Source organism: Bos indicus x Bos taurus, chromosome 7 (assembly GCF_003369695.1).
Source record: "Bos indicus x Bos taurus breed Angus x Brahman F1 hybrid chromosome 7, Bos_hybrid_MaternalHap_v2.0, whole genome shotgun sequence".
Lineage (NCBI taxonomy): Eukaryota > Metazoa > Chordata > Mammalia > Artiodactyla > Bovidae > Bos > Bos indicus x Bos taurus.
In genome coordinates, this window is record NC_040082.1 from 49,864,594 (window position 1) to 49,881,867 (window position 17,274).

At 42.3% G+C, this 17,274-nt stretch overlaps 1 protein-coding gene across 2 annotated transcripts in view; it reads right to left on the reverse strand.

Annotated features, from left to right (window-relative positions):
- Nucleotides 1-11,130, reverse strand: part of ARHGEF37 (Rho guanine nucleotide exchange factor 37) — a 57,215-nt gene extending 46,085 nt beyond the window's left edge. The window contains exon 1 of one of the 2 annotated variants that reach the window (XM_027545983.1): nucleotides 10,807-11,130. The gene's annotated coding sequence lies outside the window, so the exon portion shown is untranslated. Of the gene's footprint in view, nucleotides 1-10,571; nucleotides 10,676-10,806 lie in introns of those variants that run through there. The other variant, XM_027545984.1, reaches the window with a different exon arrangement.
- Nucleotides 11,131-17,274: the final 6,144 nt, after the last annotated feature.

The following is a 17,274-nucleotide window of genomic DNA, read 5'->3' on the forward strand; positions in this document are numbered from 1 at the left end:
AATAATGTAAAACTGTGCTGCAAACCATGCTTCTCTGCAGCAGCTCCTCAGAGTTATCTGAGGGGCTGTCTCCTAGGCTAAAGTCCTCAGTTGGGCTCAAATAAAACTTCTTCTTATTCCTATTATATTTTGTTTATTGATTTATTTCCATCAACACAGGATAAAAGTAACCTCTGCAAAGGGAGCTAGAGCAATGGAATTGGGAAGAGTATCAAAGGGGAGAGGCTTTTTAAGTTAAAGTTTTAATTTTGAGATAACCAGAGATTCACACACAGTTGTAAGAAATAATGCAGAGGTTCTATGTGCCCTTTACCCAACTTCCCCAATGACATCATCAGGGAAAACTACAGTACACTGTCACAGCCAAGATGCTGACACCAACATAGCCAAGATGCAGAACAGTTCTTTCTTGAGGATCCTTCCTTCATGTTGCCTTTTTACCCACTTGGTTGCAGCCCCATCTCATCCTTGCTGCTGCTGCTGCTGCTAAGTCGCTTCAGTCGTGTCCGACTCTGTGCGACCCCATAGACGGAAGCCCACCAGGCTTCCCCATCCCTGGGATTCTCCAGGCAAGAACACCGGAGTGGGTTGCCATTTCCTTCTCCAATGCATGAAAGTGAAAAGTGAAAGGGAAGTCGCTCAGTCATGTCTGACTCTTAGCGACGCCATGGACTACAGCCTACCAGGCTCCTCCACGCATGGGATTTTCCAGGCAAGAGTACTGGAGTGGGTTGCCATTGCCTTCTCTGATCTCATCCTTAATATCCAGCAAATAAGAATCTGTTCTCCATTTCTGTACTCTCATCAGTTCAAGAATGTATGCAGTGTTGATGTATGGCAAAAATCATCACAATATTGTAAAGTAATTATCCTCCAATTAAAAAGATAAATAAAATTAAAAAAAAGAATGTATGTAAGGAGTTCCCTGGTGGTCTAGTGGTTAGGAACTGGTGCTTTCACTGCCTGGCAGGAGTTTAATCCCTGGTCAGGGAACTGAAATCCCACAAGCTGGGCAGTGTGGCCAAAATAAATGAATAAATAAAATTTCATTAAAAAAAAAAAGAATGTATGTAAATCACAGAGTATCTATATGTGAATTACATAATATATAACCTTTTGGGACTCACTTTATTCACTCAGCATAATTCCCTAGAGATTGATGTAAGCTGTTGTATGTTATTAATAGGTCCTTCCTTTTCATTGCTGAATATCTAAGATGTTCTATTTTTTTAAAAAAAACTAAAGCAGATATGACAAAAATGCCAAAATTAAACAAAGCTAGGTAGTAAGAACATGGGCATTTGTTATTTTGTTCTCTGCTGTTTTCTGAACAGACGAAATAGTTCCTAATATTTAAAGTGGCATGTGTCCCATTCAGCCTTGTACTCGGGTTACCTAGGGCTATGCCTCATCTAGACACTAAGCTCCTGGAGACAAGATGAGCACCCATTTATTGTGTCTTCCTCTCTGTCTCACAATGCTGATACATATATGAATATGTATTTGCATACATGAATGCTCCTTTTCATGTATTAGTAGCAGAAGTTTCTGTCCTGACACTGACCCATGGATCAGATAACTTATACAGGTGCTTGGCAAGAGCAAGGTTGTTCAGAAGGCAGAAGGCCCAGAAGAGCCTGGAACATACCTGTCTGATGCATAGCTCTAGTCCAGCTCCTGAATGCTGCCTGTGGCCCACTAACCTGTCCCTGGCCTGAATCACTGACATTTATCATCCAGAGCATTGCTTCTCTAGAAAGATTCCGACAGGATTTCAGGAGACCTATTAAGGCTACTCTGAACTGTTGCTAAATTAACAAAGTGAAAGTGAAAGTGAAGTCACTCAGTCGTGTCCGACTCTTTGCTACCCGTGGACTGTAGCCCACCAAGCTCCTCTGTCCATGGGATTCTTCAGGCAAGAATACTGGAGTGGGTTGCCATTTCCTTCTCCAGAAGGAAAAGCCATAAGTAATACTTCAAGCCTTAAGTAATACAAAAGCCATAAGTAATACTTCAAGCCGTAAGTAATACAAAAGCCGTAAGTAATACTTCAGAGAGAACTGCTCAATATTTAAAATAGCACTTACAGTAATTGCAATCTAGACCTCCCACCAGGCCTGGGACACTCTCTCAGAGCAGCATCTTGTTGTTCTCTTAGTTTATATCCCATGTAATGGAAAGAAGCACATTTTTATTTCTTTAAAAATATTATATATTATTTGGCAATGAAAAGGAATGATGTACTAATATGCGCTATGACTACAATAAATGAATCTTAAAGACATTACGCTAAATGAAAGAAGTCAGTCACAAAGGACCACGTATTTGATGATTCTGTTTCTATGAAATGTCCAGAATAGGCAGATCTATAGACATGGAAAATGGATTAGTAGCTTACAGGGCTGAAAGCATAATGATTTGGAGTGTAGTGGCTGGATTTCTTCTGGGGATGGTGAAATGTTCTAAATTTATTAGTGGGGATGGTTGCACAACTCGGCAAATATACTAAAAACCACTGATTTGTACAACTTTAAATGGGTGAATTATATGATGTGAATTATAACTCAATAAAGCTGTTACCTACCCCATCAAATTAGGAAACACTGGCAAGGATGTGGAGAACTGCATCTCTCGTACGTTGCTGATGGGATATAAAATGGTGCAGCTACTTTGGAAAATAGTTTGTCTGTTTCTTTAAAAACTAAAACATACACTTAATAGCAGTCGCACCCAGGGCATCTATTCCAGAGGATGAAAACTTATGCCTATACAAAAACCTGTCTACAAGTGTTTGAGGAAGTTTTATTTGTAAAAGCTAAGAACGAAACAATCAAAATGTTGCTTTAATAGGGGGATTTAATAGGTAAGGATAGCTAAAAAAAAAAAAAAAAAGTGGTATATCCAGTATCACAGAATACTCAGAAATAAAAAGGGATGAACTACTGATAGACTGCAACAACTGGATGGTTCTTGAGGGTATCATGCTGCCTGAAAAGAACCAACTTGAACAGCTTACTGTGTGATTTCATTTATAAAACATCTAAAATGATAGAGAAAACAGAGTAGAGATCGCCTGGTTAGAGATGATGGTGGAGGGGAGGTGGGTGTGACTATAAAAGAATAGCACAGGGAGAATTTCCTGGTGATAGAATACATCTGTATTATTGAAGTGGTGGTTACAGAAATCTACAGGTGATAAAAGGACATCTAAAATCAAACACGTGAATTATATCAAAGCCAACTTCCTGGTTTTGACATGATGTTACATTGAAATAAGATGTAACCACTGGAGGAACCTGGTGAAGATATACCTAACCTCCATACTATCCTTGGAACTTCGCTCTTGACCTATAATTATTTCAAAATAAAAAGTTAAATAAACAAAGTATTAGATAGCTTAAGTTAGCCACTATCTTTGCAAATGCAGCTTAAAAGCCTAGGAGAGCAGGATGGGTGTCTCTCTTCTACTTCTTGGTCTGGTCTGATAAAGAGGCTTGTCCTGGAGAATACATTTGGGAAAATATGCCTTTCAATAGAGTCTAGTCTATGCTCAGTTCTGAGATCTCCTTGATGTCCTGTGATAGACAATTAAGAACTAAAGATAAAATCACTCTAGTACATGAAGTAAAGTGAAGTGAAAGTCGCTCAGTCATGCCCGACTCTTTGTCCATGGAATTCTCCAGACCAGAATACTGGAGTGGGTAGCCTTTCCCTTCTCCAAGGGATCTTCCCAACCCAGGGATCAAACCCAAGTATCCCATATTGCGGGAGGATTCTTTACCAGCTGAGCCACAGCAAAGTTCAAGAATACTGGGGTGGGTAGCCTATCCCTTCTCCAGCGGATCTTCCCAACCCAGGAATCAAACTGAGGTCTTCAGCTTTGCAGGAGGATTCTTTATCAACTAAGCTATGAGGGAAGCCCCAGTCTAGCACACAGTAGGTACCAAAAGAAAAGTGTTTGTTGAATGTTATGCAGTGATGGCATCTGAATCTAGGATAGGATAAAACATTTAATTCTCTTCTCTTCTCTCCTCCTCTGTACACACTGGCACAGAAAATTTGGGCATTCACACATTCATTCAACAAATATTTGGAGCAGCTATTTCCAAAAATCCTATTGTTAAGGATTTTTCTGGGTTATGAGGATACAAATAAAGGGGGGAAAGGGGGTTCTACAATAAGGGTAGGGCATTTAAAATATCTGGTTATTTGTTCCAAGGTTCATTCCACTAAAAGCAGAGGGACTGAGTAGATGGACATCTTGGTCATTTCACCCCTTTAAAGATAGAAGTACCAGGGGAAATGAGGGACTTCACTTGCGGTCCAGTGGTTGGACTCCAAGCTCTTATTGCAAGGGGCCCAGGTTCAATCCCTGGCCAGGGAACTAGACCCCACATGCCATAATTAAGAAGTTCACATGCTGCAACTAAGACCCAGCACAGCCAAATAAATAAATATTAGAACAAAACAAAACAAACAAGGGAAATGATACTCTGAACCTAATTCTGACCAGTCAGAAGTGAATGGAGAAATGGAAGTAAGCAGGTCCCAGAAGAAAGTTCACCCTAAAAATTCCTTCAGAAAGTAAAAATGTCATGGCAGGAAAAGATGAACATCCATCAGTCTTCCACCTCAAGTTAGAGAGGGAGGTCAATTTAAACATTCAAGGGGGAAAAAAATAGATATAAAACCTCTAGGGATTAGGGCTCATGGGCAGGCTAACAAAGAAAAAGTTAAACACACACTAACAAAAGACTGTTGAAGAATAAAGGGAGGAAATACCTATAGAAATGAGAATGGCAACAGAGGGATCCTGGCTAATGAGCCTCATTTATACAAGAGTCAGAGTGGAGGGTCCTGTACAAAGAACTTCCAGAACTCTAAAACCCAGAAGGATCTGGGATTAACAAAACTAATTCTGTAATTCCAAAGTTCTGCCCCTACTATGATTGCCAACTAAATTTTAACATTCATGTTCAGAAAAAGTAAAAACTAGGCACATTGTTTGATGACTTTGTTTTCCTCTTCTTAGCCCTAAAGAGTGACTGCAGGGGTCACTCTTTTAAGATTAGGAGCCCAGACCCTGGAGCTAAAAAACCTGATTTCAAATTCTGATTCTGCGATCAATCCATGTGGCCTTCCTAGGATAACTAAATAACCTTCCTTATAGGGTTGTTATAAGATTTCATAAGAATCCACGTAAAGTGTTTAGCAGAGTGCCTGTTATGTAATAAGCTTTCAATAACAGTAGCTGTTGTTTTTGTTACTATTATTGTTAAACAGGAAAGATTAGCATGACCGTGGATCAGAGGAATGACGTCTAAAGACACTTGGCTGATCACACTGAAGCAGATGGTGAAAGCACCTAATCATGATGATTATAATAAGAACTACATAGCAGAGTATGACTGACGATGCAGCTAATACCAATGAAACGGAGCTGAGAGATGGAGAGACCATGAGACTGAGCCCTGAAAGCATTGCTTAATCCAGCCATGATGGAGAATGATTCCCTTTGGGTTTGTTTTTTTTTTTATATGAGCTAACACATTTTCATTCCCCACCCCACTTTGGCCTAACCCACTCTGAGTTGGGTTTCTGCCACTCGAATAAAACAGACAGTCTATCAGCCCTTGGAAAGGGAAACAGAGATCACTTGGAGCCACCACAGGTTAACAGAAAAAAGACAAACAGGTCATGCCAGACTATCCTCATTCCTTTCATGAAAGTCGACTAGATCAGTAGAGCAAAGGAATACCATAAGCTAGTGGAACTGGACTAGGAAGTTATTGCTGATCTCTGATGAAATCCTTACAAATAAGGAATAAGATGAGATAATGGCATAAGATGTGGTCATGGCGGCTGGGGGAGAGGGGGAGGCAATAGGACAGTAATATGGACTAAAAACCAATAAAATACCCAATTCAAAGAGTGTTGATCAGTGTCAACCTCTGGGATCTTCCTTGCTTTTTTAAGGATATCTATTATTTCTTTTAGTGCTTCCCATCTCTGAGACCACCTGAATCTAAATCTCTACCACCTTTCTCCTGAATCAGTACAACAGCCTCCTGACCAATGCATAGCACCAGAGTGCAGTGGTCATTCTTTATGTTTTTCATAAAAGTGACTGTTTTACTTCTCTATCGAAACCAAGACAAGTCTTCTCTGACTCCCATCTCCCTTCCAAGGAACCACTCCCTTCCCCAGTAGATGCTCTAGATGCTCAATTAATTGAATTAATGAATGAATGACCTGGATGAACACTGGCAGAACAGTGATCAAATTGCCAATGACACTGTTACAAGTGAACTTAGACACACAACTCTTAGAAACCACCACAAAGTTTGAGGTAAGGTAGAAGAACTCCCCTTGAATTTTATATTGTAATTATACGATACATATGCTTTATCTGGCTTTTTCCTTTCAGCAAAATTATTTTGACATTCATCCATGTTATAGCATGTATCAATAGTTCATTACTTTCTCCTGCAAGTAGTATACTACTACTACTACTACTACTACGTCGCTTCAGTCGTGTCCGACTCTGTGCGACCCCATAGATGGAAGCCCACCAGGCTCCCCTGTCCTTGGGATTCTCCAGGCAAGAACTGGAGTGGGTTGCCATTTCCTTCTCCAATGCATGAAAGTGAAAAGTGAAAGTGAAGTCACTCAGTCGTGTCTGACTCCTAGTGACCCCATGGACTACAGCCTACCAGGCTCCTCCATCCATGGGATTTTCCAGGCAAGAGTACTGGAGTCGGGTGCCATTGCCTTCTCTGGCAAGTAGTATAACATTATATAAATATACCATAGTTATCTACACACTGAATAAAATTTGGTTGGTTCTTGTTTCTCTATTACAATAAAGCTGGACCTAGGAATGCAACGTTTGTCACTTTTTTTTTAGGAATGCAATGTTTAGATTACAAGATAGGTGTATTTTTTTTAGTATTCATTTTATTTATTTGGCTGTGCCAGGTCTTAGTTGTGGCGGGTGATATCTAGTTCCCTGACCAGGGACTGAACCCTGGCCCCCTGAATTAGGAGCATGGAGTCTTAGCCCCTGGACCACCAGGGGAGTCCTGATGTATATTTTTAAAAGATGTCATACTTTTTAAAAAGTGGTTGTACCATTTTATATTCCCACCAGCAGTGTATGAGTTCTATAACCTCAACAATACTTGACGTAGCCAGTCTTTGCATGAAGGGTTATCTGCTTGTGGTTTTAATGTTCATTTCCCTAATGATCTTTAGCGTCTTTCCAAGTGTTTATCTGCCATCAATATATTTTCTTTGGCCATCATGAATTTTTTGTTTGTTTAAATTACAAAAGACTTCCCTGGTAGTCTAGTGGTTGAGACTCTGAGTTTCCATGGCAAGGGGTACGGGTTTGATCCCTGGATGCGGAAATAAAATCCCACATGCCACGCTACATGACCAAAAAAAAAAAAAAATTTACAAAAGAGGTTCTCATTTATTATATAACTAGACAAAAAATACAGATGTATGTAAATAATAGTCTCCACCTCCAACCCACACATAAGCAACCAGAGGTGCACTTACTAAGCATGCAAATTCTTTTGTTGTTGTTGTTGTATATTTCTTTTTAATTTTTATTTTGTACTGGGGTTTAGCTGATTAACAATGTTGTGATAGTTTCAGATAACACCAAAGGGACTCAGCCATGTATATAAGTATCCATTCTCCCTCCGCCACACCCTTTCCATCCATGCTGCCACATAACATTGAGCAGACTCTCATGAGCTATACAGTAGGTCCTCGCTGGTTGTCATCCATTTTAAATATAGCAGTGTGTACATGTCCATCCCAAATTCTCTAACTATCTCTTCCCCTCATTCTTCTCTGCAGCAACCATAATTTCTTTCTTTAAGAGGCATGCAAATTCCTGCTCAGCTCTTGACAACTGTGATTCAGTAGGTCACAGATGGGGCATTTTGACAAGCCATCATGAATTGATTTGGTAATTCTGATGCAAGTGAGCTATAGTTTCTTAAGAAGGTCTGCTCTTACTCTTGTCCTCTTAAGGAATAGTTGAAGGAAGGAAGTCAGTGAGTCTGAAGAGGCACATCCCTTCCGTACAGGGTGAGCCCATGTACCCTGTAAAGAAGGTGTACATGGACTGCCTTCAAATAAGAAACTTTGTCTAAGTGAATGAGTATATGTGCTCTGTTGTCCCATAGAGCACCAAGAGTTTGGAACCTAAAGATCAAATTAAAAAAAAAAAAAAACCTTTCTAAGAGAGTTATTTTGAAACAAAATTAGGCAACAGAGCCAGCAAGGTAACTGCTACTGCTACTGCTAAGTCACTTCAGTCCTGTCGGACTCTGTGCGACCCCAGAGACAGCAGCCCACCAGGCTCCCCCGTCCGTGGGATTCTCCAGGCAAGAACACTGGAGTGGGTTGCCATTTCCTTCTCCAATGCATGAAAGTGAAAAGTGAAAGGGAAGTTGCTCAGTCGTGTCCGACTCTTAGCGACCCCATTGACTGGGGTCTACCAGGCTCCTCCATCCATGGAATTTTCCAGGCAAGAGTACTGGAGTGGGATGCCATGGTAAGGAATTTGCCAAATTCACCAAGCTTGCAGAAAAAGGACTTCTCTGGGTTGAGAAATGACTGATTGGGGGTGAAGAAGAGAGTGGACAAGACACAGTCCAGGCATACACATACACATTCTCTCTTTCCTTCTCTCTCCCTGAGGAAAAACTGCCCTTTATAAATACACAGTGAGGAATGTAACCACCATACAGGTAGTGTGTGTCTTAACCCAAATTAAACAACAGCTATTTGCCCTAAGCCATACTTCCCTGCCTCTGTTTGCAAGGCCTAAAATGGTAGAGAAAGGAAACAACACGGTATTTGAAAGGGCTGTTCCTTTTATAGATAAATTGCCCAGGCCCTGTCCTCATAATTTTGGATCCATAGATTTTAAAGAGCTTAAGCCTGTCAATAGGCTTTGGACAATCAAGCTCAGCAAAAGCCATTTTGCTTCAGTTACAGCACCCAAACAACCACCCTCCCTGATCAGTTAAATAAAAAGCCATTTATCTGTTCTAGAGCAGAATCAACCAAGGCACTGTTTTCCACAGCAAGCTACTGATCCAAGAGGGATCTGAGCCAACTGCCAAGTAACTCCTGTACCCTGGCAGAAACTCAGCTGAGCCTCCATTGGTGGGCAAGATGAGGGGGGAGCCCCGCTTCCCATGTATGTCCTCCTCTTTTTTCTCATTTAAAAACAATTATACAGATGCTGGCTCCATTCAAAAGGGGCATGTGAGGCCCAATAAACAGTCCTTGTTAGAATGTCTGCTGGTTTCTACCTTCAGCATTTGACCTTGGGTCAAATATTGAGTATAGTACATTATTCTAAATTTGTTGTTTAGTTGTTAAGTCCTGTCTGATCTTTTGTGGCCCCATGGACTGTAGCCTGCCAAGCCCTTCTGTCCATGTGATCTCCCAGGCAAGAATACTGGTGTGGGATGCCATTTCCTTCTCCAGGGATCTTCCTGACCCAGGGATCAAACCTGTATCTCCTGCATTGCAGGCAGATTCTTTACCACTGAGCCAGCTACCAGGGAAGGATTATTCTAAATAGGTGCACTCTTATTTAGGTTACCATCACCAAGGTATGTGCAGTCATTTGTAAGCCACTATAGGGCTGACTTTACATTTGTAAATTTTTAACTTGTAACTTTTGTTTTCTTTTACTTTGGATACAGCCCATTTTTCCCCAGTTCATCACCCTTTCTTAAATGGCATGGCTTTGACTCACTGGGTTGTGTGCACCAGCCTTTTTATTGATCATCCATTACTGTCAGGCACTGGACTTAATATTCATCTGTAGTCTGACAACAATATGAAAGATGAAGCAATCTTTCCTCCAGTTTACAAAGAAAACAGGGCCTTGGAATAGGTAAAGACTGTGCGAGATCAGGCAGCTAGGGGCCTCAGGACGCTGTCTCAACTCAGAGCAGGAACACTCCTTCACCAGCTGCCTCCCTTTAAAGCAAATAAACTGCTCTGAAACAGTGCAGCCTGAGGGCCAGCGTTCAGTCATTCCTCACAGCAGGAATGCTTCATCCTGCTGTCAAATCTGAAACTATGTAAGGTTATGTGTGAAACCTGGGAAGGAGACTCAGGTTTTTAAGGAGTCAGTGATCCCAAGAAGGTCACGAGCCACTGCCTGGGCAAGTGGTCAACTTACCCATTCTCTTAAGTTCGTGGTGCTTGATGTCCAGGGAGTACTGCAGTGGGAGCCAGAAGTTCTGGCTTCCAGTCCCAGCCTTAGCACTATTTCTCTGAGGGCTCTCGGCCCAGGCAGCTCACCTACGGACCACAGATTTCCGTTCTCTTTTCCCCTGGCCTTGATTGCCTATTTATAAATACACTTTCCTTGTCAAGGAAAGTTTTTTTTTTTTTAACCATCGTTTGTATTATTCCATTGTTTTAACGTATATGGAGTCTCATTAAAAGTCCTCCCCAATTTTACACTGAAGCAGGGAGGGATAAACAGACATAAGGAACAATAATTCGTTTTTACCAAGCCAGCTTACCTCTCTGGGCCTCAGTTTTCCACCTGTAAACTGACCCAATTGGGTCAGACGTATCAGATTGCTCGCATTCCCACTAGGCTCAAGACACAAAGCTAACTACCCAGCAACCAGCAACCCGGACCGGCGTAGTCGCTCGCGCGCTCCCCCACCTCCCTTCCAGGATCTCAGCAGCAGCTGATTTCCCAAGAGCCTCCCTGGCCCTATCCTGCCATCCCAATCGCCCGAGTGGACTCACCGCGCTCGCAAGGTGCCAGCTCCCACGGGGAGCTCGGCTGCCCTGGGGACTGCGCAGCCAGGGTGGGAAAGGCGCAGGACTCCCGGACCCGCGCAGCGCTGGAGCCTGCGCGCACTGTTCCCACAGAAGGCCCGGGCGGGCGCGGCTCTGCCCACTGCCTACGTGCGTGCGCCAGGAGGCGGCGGCCCTGGCTCCTGCCTTTGTTAATTGTCCATATGCAGGCAGGTTGTTTTCAGCTGGGTGCTCCCTAGAGCGGGCCCCAGCTGGGGCGACCGGGCGACAGCAGCAACAGCCGTGCGCTGGCCCGGAGCCAGAAGGAAGCCATGTAAGTGGGTGTCGGTGCAGCACCGGGTGACCCGCCCATCCGCCGTTTCTGTTAAGGCACCTACTCCTCCCGCAGGCTAGCCAGCCTCAAAACAGGGACAAGCAGTTAGGCCATCTGGTAGCAATAGTGACCCCAAGATCACTGAATATCTGTGCTCTCGCCGGAATCACCAAATTTTAGGGCTGGACCTTTATTTAATTCTCAGTGTTGACTGCCCAGGACTTCTGGGCTCCTATCCTAGCTCTCCTGGGAGCCCTTTGCGCAAACTTAGATAAATCTGCCAGTTTCCTGAGAAGGTAACAGGCAGGAAGAGGAGGGGTCTCCAATCAGAGGAAATAGGCTGCAAGTGTCTTAAAATTCTGTGTTGCTATGAGGACACCTGGTTCCACCTAACCTTAACTTTTCTCAGTCCTTGAGCTAACCAATGCGTTTTTCTTATGGAAATGTTTTTCTTAAGCTACGTTAATGAAACTATGTATTTGCTTTGGAATTTGCCTTTCTTCAAAATTGTTCCACCGAAAACTAACTTTTGGCTGATAATAGCTCAACAAACCAGAATTCATATCAATTGTTTTAAGGCTGAGGGATGACGCGCCTTATGCCATCCTATCTCAAAACTGCATATTGTGAGAGGGGCCTGGTGAAGCTCCGTCAGCCTTGAGGTGTCTGTCTTTTCTGATGAATAGCTTTCTAACAGACATAAAACAGCTTGCTAAAACTAGCAGGCGGGGGCACTCTCCGTCCCCCTTCTGATGTCTGTGTCAGAAGCGTTCTCTGTCCCTTTTTCACTTTAATAAAACTCTGCTATACAAAAGCTCTTGAGTGATCAAGCCTGGTCCCTGGTCCCCAAGCTAAATCTTCTTCAGAGATCACGAATCCGACATGTTCACCGTAAGCTATCACTCCCTGCACCCGTTTCCTTTTCTGTGACTCATAGTAGTGAGCAGGACACTGAATGCACCAGGTATTCAGCAGTCAGCACCACAGACAAGGTCCCTGCCCTCTTGGGGTGAGCCGGATGATGAACACACACTTGAAAGTGATCATTACATGAAAAGTATGGAAAGTTTCATGTCAGGGCAACTAAGTCTTGTTTATGGAGTCATGAAAGGACCAGATTAACTTTTCTAAATCCTTCGATTCTAATATTCATTCTTATTCTCATGTAAATTTTATCATTATTATTAATGATAGCGCTAATGATATTGCTTACTCAGTGCCAGGTACTATACTAAACATTTTATTTGTATTTCCTCATCTATCAGATTCAAAACTTCTCTAAGAGAAAGGTATACTTTTATCATCCTCATTTAGAGAGAAAAATTGAAGCTAAAGAAAGTATAATAACTTGTCCACTATCACACAGGACCAGTACTCAAATTCAGACAGTCTGAGGCCTCAGATTGCTTAAGCACTACTCTACATCCACAAACGTATGAAGATTAAAATGGTGGATTGAAGATTAAAATGAATGTGATGGATGAGAACAATAGAAGAGGAGGGGATGGTTTTAGTCTGTAGAGGAGAAAAGCAAAGTTGAGAGCTTTCTTAAAGAGTTTTCCATGGATCAGACTGCACCTGTATGACCTTCGACATCACCAGCCTGAGGAATGCTATTAGGGAGACAAATTGCAAATATGTGAGGGAGAACTTATCTACCAATCAGAGTGTTTAAAAAATGACATCAGTTGCATGGGGAGAGTGGGCATCCTGTCATTAAAAGTCAGAATTCAACCAGAGAGGAATATTGGGGATGCTTCAAAGAAGAATACAAAAGTTAAAGACTAGTTTAGGTGATCTCTAAGTTTCCTTCCAATTCAGAAGGAAATCTGAAGAGAATTTGAGTCCTAGAGTGGTTAAGTGACTTTTTCAAAGTCACCCAGGGAGTGAAGACTTGATCCCCAAAACTAGTCTGACAGCTAGATCAGACTTCCAGTTTGTGAGTGAGAGTCTTGTGAGTGCTCAACACCTCACTTTATGTTCCTGTGTGTGTGAGACAGACCACTTATCCCAGGTGTCTGGGATCATCTGATTTACCTGTTTACTTTCCATTACAAATATATGCCCTTCTTCCTTGCTTGTGTTGAATTTTCTGATTTAAGAGAGAAATGTCAAACCTTCTGGACAGATTACTATAATATAGGGGTTCAAGAGGTAGTAGGGTTCCTACTTCCCTGGATTTAAGGAAAAGGAGAGAAGCTGGATGGTATTTTTATTTGATTTTTTAAAAATTCTATTTTAGGACTAAGAGTTATCTTGAGTTAAATTTCTAATGCATTGGCACTAATTCCCCATCTTTCATCCTAGTCACCAATATTCTGATGAGCAGAAATCTAGCTGTCAGCTTCAGAAGAGGTATTCTTTTCTCAGAGCTTTTGAGAGCTACTTTGTTTTGACTGGAAACTTCTAACAAAGGAATCCAATTGCCTTTTTGGATTGATTTCTAGAACATTTACAAAGAAGTGGACATCACCTTATCCCCAGGGATACTAATTCAAAGATAAAGAGTTCCCTTCACTTCTACCCTCAACAGAGTGATAGGTTTTTTAATTTATTTATTTAAGAAAGTATATTAACCTGGTTCAAAATTTCAAAGTATGCTGTCAGGGCTACAGCTTATTGATCTTTGGATTCTTGTGCCTGGCATATTGCCTTGTACGTAGAAGGCATTGAGTAAGTGATTGTTGACTGGGTGAGTGAACGCGTGTGAATTAAGAAGTTTTAGGAGATAGAGGGAACTTCCCAGTGGACCAGTGGTAAAGAATCTACCCACTAATGCAGGGGACATGGTTCAATTCCTGGTCCGAGAAAATCCACATGCCATGAGGCAACTAAGCATATGAGCCACAACTACTGAGCCTACACTCTAAAGCCTGTCCTCCAAAAGAGAACCCACCACAAGCAGAGGCCTACTCACAGCAGTGAAGACTCAGTGTGGCCATGAATAAATTAATTAATTAAAATTTTAAAAAGAAGTCATGGGAGGTAGAGAATAGGTGGTTTATGGTGGGGCAGCAGATATTTTCCCTGAGGTGCATGGGCTTTTAAAAGGAACCAAGACAGAACTCCCAGAACAGTTGCATATCTGACCATGACTTTATCCAGAGATCTGTAGTAAAAGCAGCAGCATCGGACTCTTTGGGCTTGAGCATTACCTAAATGGAGAAGGCGGTGGCACCCCACTCCAATACTCTTGCCTAGAAAATCCCATGGACGGAGGAGCCTGGTAGGCTGCAGTCTGTGGGGTTGCTGAGTCGCACACGACTGAGCGACTTCACTTTCACTTTTCACTCTCATGCATTGGAGAAGGAAATGGCAACCCACTCCAGTGTTCTTGCCTGGAGAATCCCAGGGATGGGGGAGCCTGGTGGGCTGCCGTCTATGGGGTCAAACAGAGTCGGACACGACTGAAGTGACTTAGCAGCATTACCTAAAGACAATGTACTAGTCAGTCTTTTGGCTGTACACAGCGAAAACAAATTCACTTTAAGTGAAGCAGAAAAGGAATTTACTTTTGGGGTAAATTGGGGAGTATTGGGGAGGTCAAAGAATCAATGGAAAGATTGATTCTAGAAAACCAAGCTAAGAATACAGGAGGCACCAGAGGCTGGGTGGCCAGACCCACAAAAGAAACCAGGCCATAGGGAGGATGCTGATGCTGGACACTGGCAATGCCCTGGGGACTGGGTGCCATAGCTGACCCAGCTGCCCTCGCTGCGTGATGCTGAACGTTGCCACTACCAGAGCAAATTTTACACACTGCCTGCTTCTCTTGGTTCCTATCTCCAGAATCACAATCTTGGAAGGATGGGCTACTCAGTCAGGCTTGGTTCCCAAGCAGACAACAATCAGGGAGAACTGAGACCAGAGCCTTTTGGCTTCCATGAGTGAGATGTGGGGGCCTGCCCCCCACTGTGGCATGTTCCCCAAACTTCTAGAGGCAATTTGGAGGCTGGACTGCCAGGAATGTGACAAATGTCCACTATACAGTCTTCTAACATTTTGTAGGCCAGAATGGAAAGAAGCAAAAAGTATAGTCTCTACAAAATGCTTAATACAGCACCTGAACTGAACTCTCAAAACCAGAAGAGGTGGCTGTCTTTTAGAGTTTCAGTCTCCTATATATATTTTAATTCTATAAATTTTACTACTCTAACTTCTACAGTAATAATAAAAATAGATGCTACTTGGACTTCCCTGGTGGTCCAGTGGTTAAGAATCCACCTTGCAAAAAAAAAAAGAATCCACCTTGCAATGCAGGGGACACAAGTTCAATCCCTGGTTTGGGAAGATCCCACATGCCACAGGGCAACTAAGCCCATGAGCCACAACTGCTGAGCTGCCTCGACCTGTGCTCTCCAACAAGAGAAGCCACTGTAATGAGAAGTCAGTGCACCGCAACTAAAGAGTAGCCCCCACTTGCCACAACTAGAGAAAGCCCACACGCAGCAATAAAGATTCAGTGCAGCCAAATAAAGTGAAAAAAAAAAAAAAAGGTGCTACTTATTGAATGCCTAGTACATGCTAGAAATTTTTCATGGATTATTTCTAATCCTGACATTCTATATGATAGATATTATTTGCATTTTACAGATCAGGAAACTGAAGCTCAGAGAGATAAAGTAACTGGTTCACAGGTGATGAGCGCATAGCCAAGTCTACTCCTACTCCATACTTTCTCTCATCTGGTTGTTTTCTCCAAAGATTCCCATCACCATTCTAAAAAAATTCTACTAAATCCAAATGTATGTTTCTTGAATCATTTCTTCTATCTTCTGAGATATTGTCAGAAAGACAAGTCAAGAAATGATTGGTTGCTGGGTCTTTAGCAGAATTAAACTTTTATCAAATAGCAGGTTAGTATATTAACCTCATTACTAATACATAAAATATTTTATAACAAGAGTGTCTGCTTTATTGAGCCCTTATTGTAGGCCAGATACTCTGCTCAAGACTCAAGTGTGCACACTGAGTCTTGTTCGACTCTTTGTGATGCTATGCCCGCCAGGCTCCTCCGTCCATAGAATTTTCCAGGCAAGAATACTGGAGTGGGTTGCTATGCCCTTTCCCAGGGGATCTTCCTGACCCAGGGATTGAACCCATGTCTCTTTCATCTCCTGCACTGGCAGGCAGGTTCTTTACCACTAGCACTGCTTGGGAACCCCAGATACTCTGCTAATCAGCCCTAAAAGAAAAGTATTACCAACTTTTTTTTTTTTTTTTTTTTTAACAAATGAGAAACCTGAGGTTTAGAGTGATTCAGAAACTTGCCAGAAGGCCTTGCTGCTAGAAGTAGCAGAATTGGGACTGCAACCTCAGCAGGATAGCTCCAAAGCCTGCACTTCTTCCAGTGTGTCATACCCTCCCTGGGCCAGTTTGCTAATTTGTACTGAGAAACACTACTCAGTACCTCTTCTGTTTCTCACTCTTCCTTGTTTCCAATGGCTTCCCTGTGGGTTCCTGGCTCTTTGCAGGTATAATAACCCTTCTAAGGACAGAGCTGTTCTCTCTTCCCTTCCAGTTTTTCTAGCTCCCTCTTTCAATAGGCAAGACCATAACTTCCCTACACAGACCCAGTCTTGAGTTCTGGAATAGTCCTGTTCTTAATCTATAGAAAAGAGTCCCTCTAAATCTACTTTGCTGGAGCTCTATAGTTGATTATGTGCCTGAGTTCTAGCAATTGATTTTAACCCATTACCATCATGAGTTGTTAGCCCAGTTTGGAGGAACATACTTTGCTTCTACTGTATTCTGTATATTAATTAGTACTTTTTTGGTTTGAGTATCAGAAATCCAATTCATCCACAAAATACAATATCCATCAGAAGAAAAGACCATCTCTGGCTGTGTGTCTCTTCAAGAGCTCGAGCATTCCAAAAAGCTCTCCAGCAGACTTTGTCTACATCATAGACTAGGATAGAATGTCCATAACTAATCATAACCTAAACCAATCACTGACTGGCTTATATGAAGGAAGATTCAACATTGGGCCAGCTCCCTTCTGAAACATTAGTCATGTACCCTTGACAAAATTGGAGTCTTACCCGAAAAGAGGAAAATTAAGAAGGAATGTTCTTGGGTAGGCTGCCAACAGTATATGCTGCAGGAGGGAGAGAGCAATTCTACAGGGAGCCTGGGGAGCC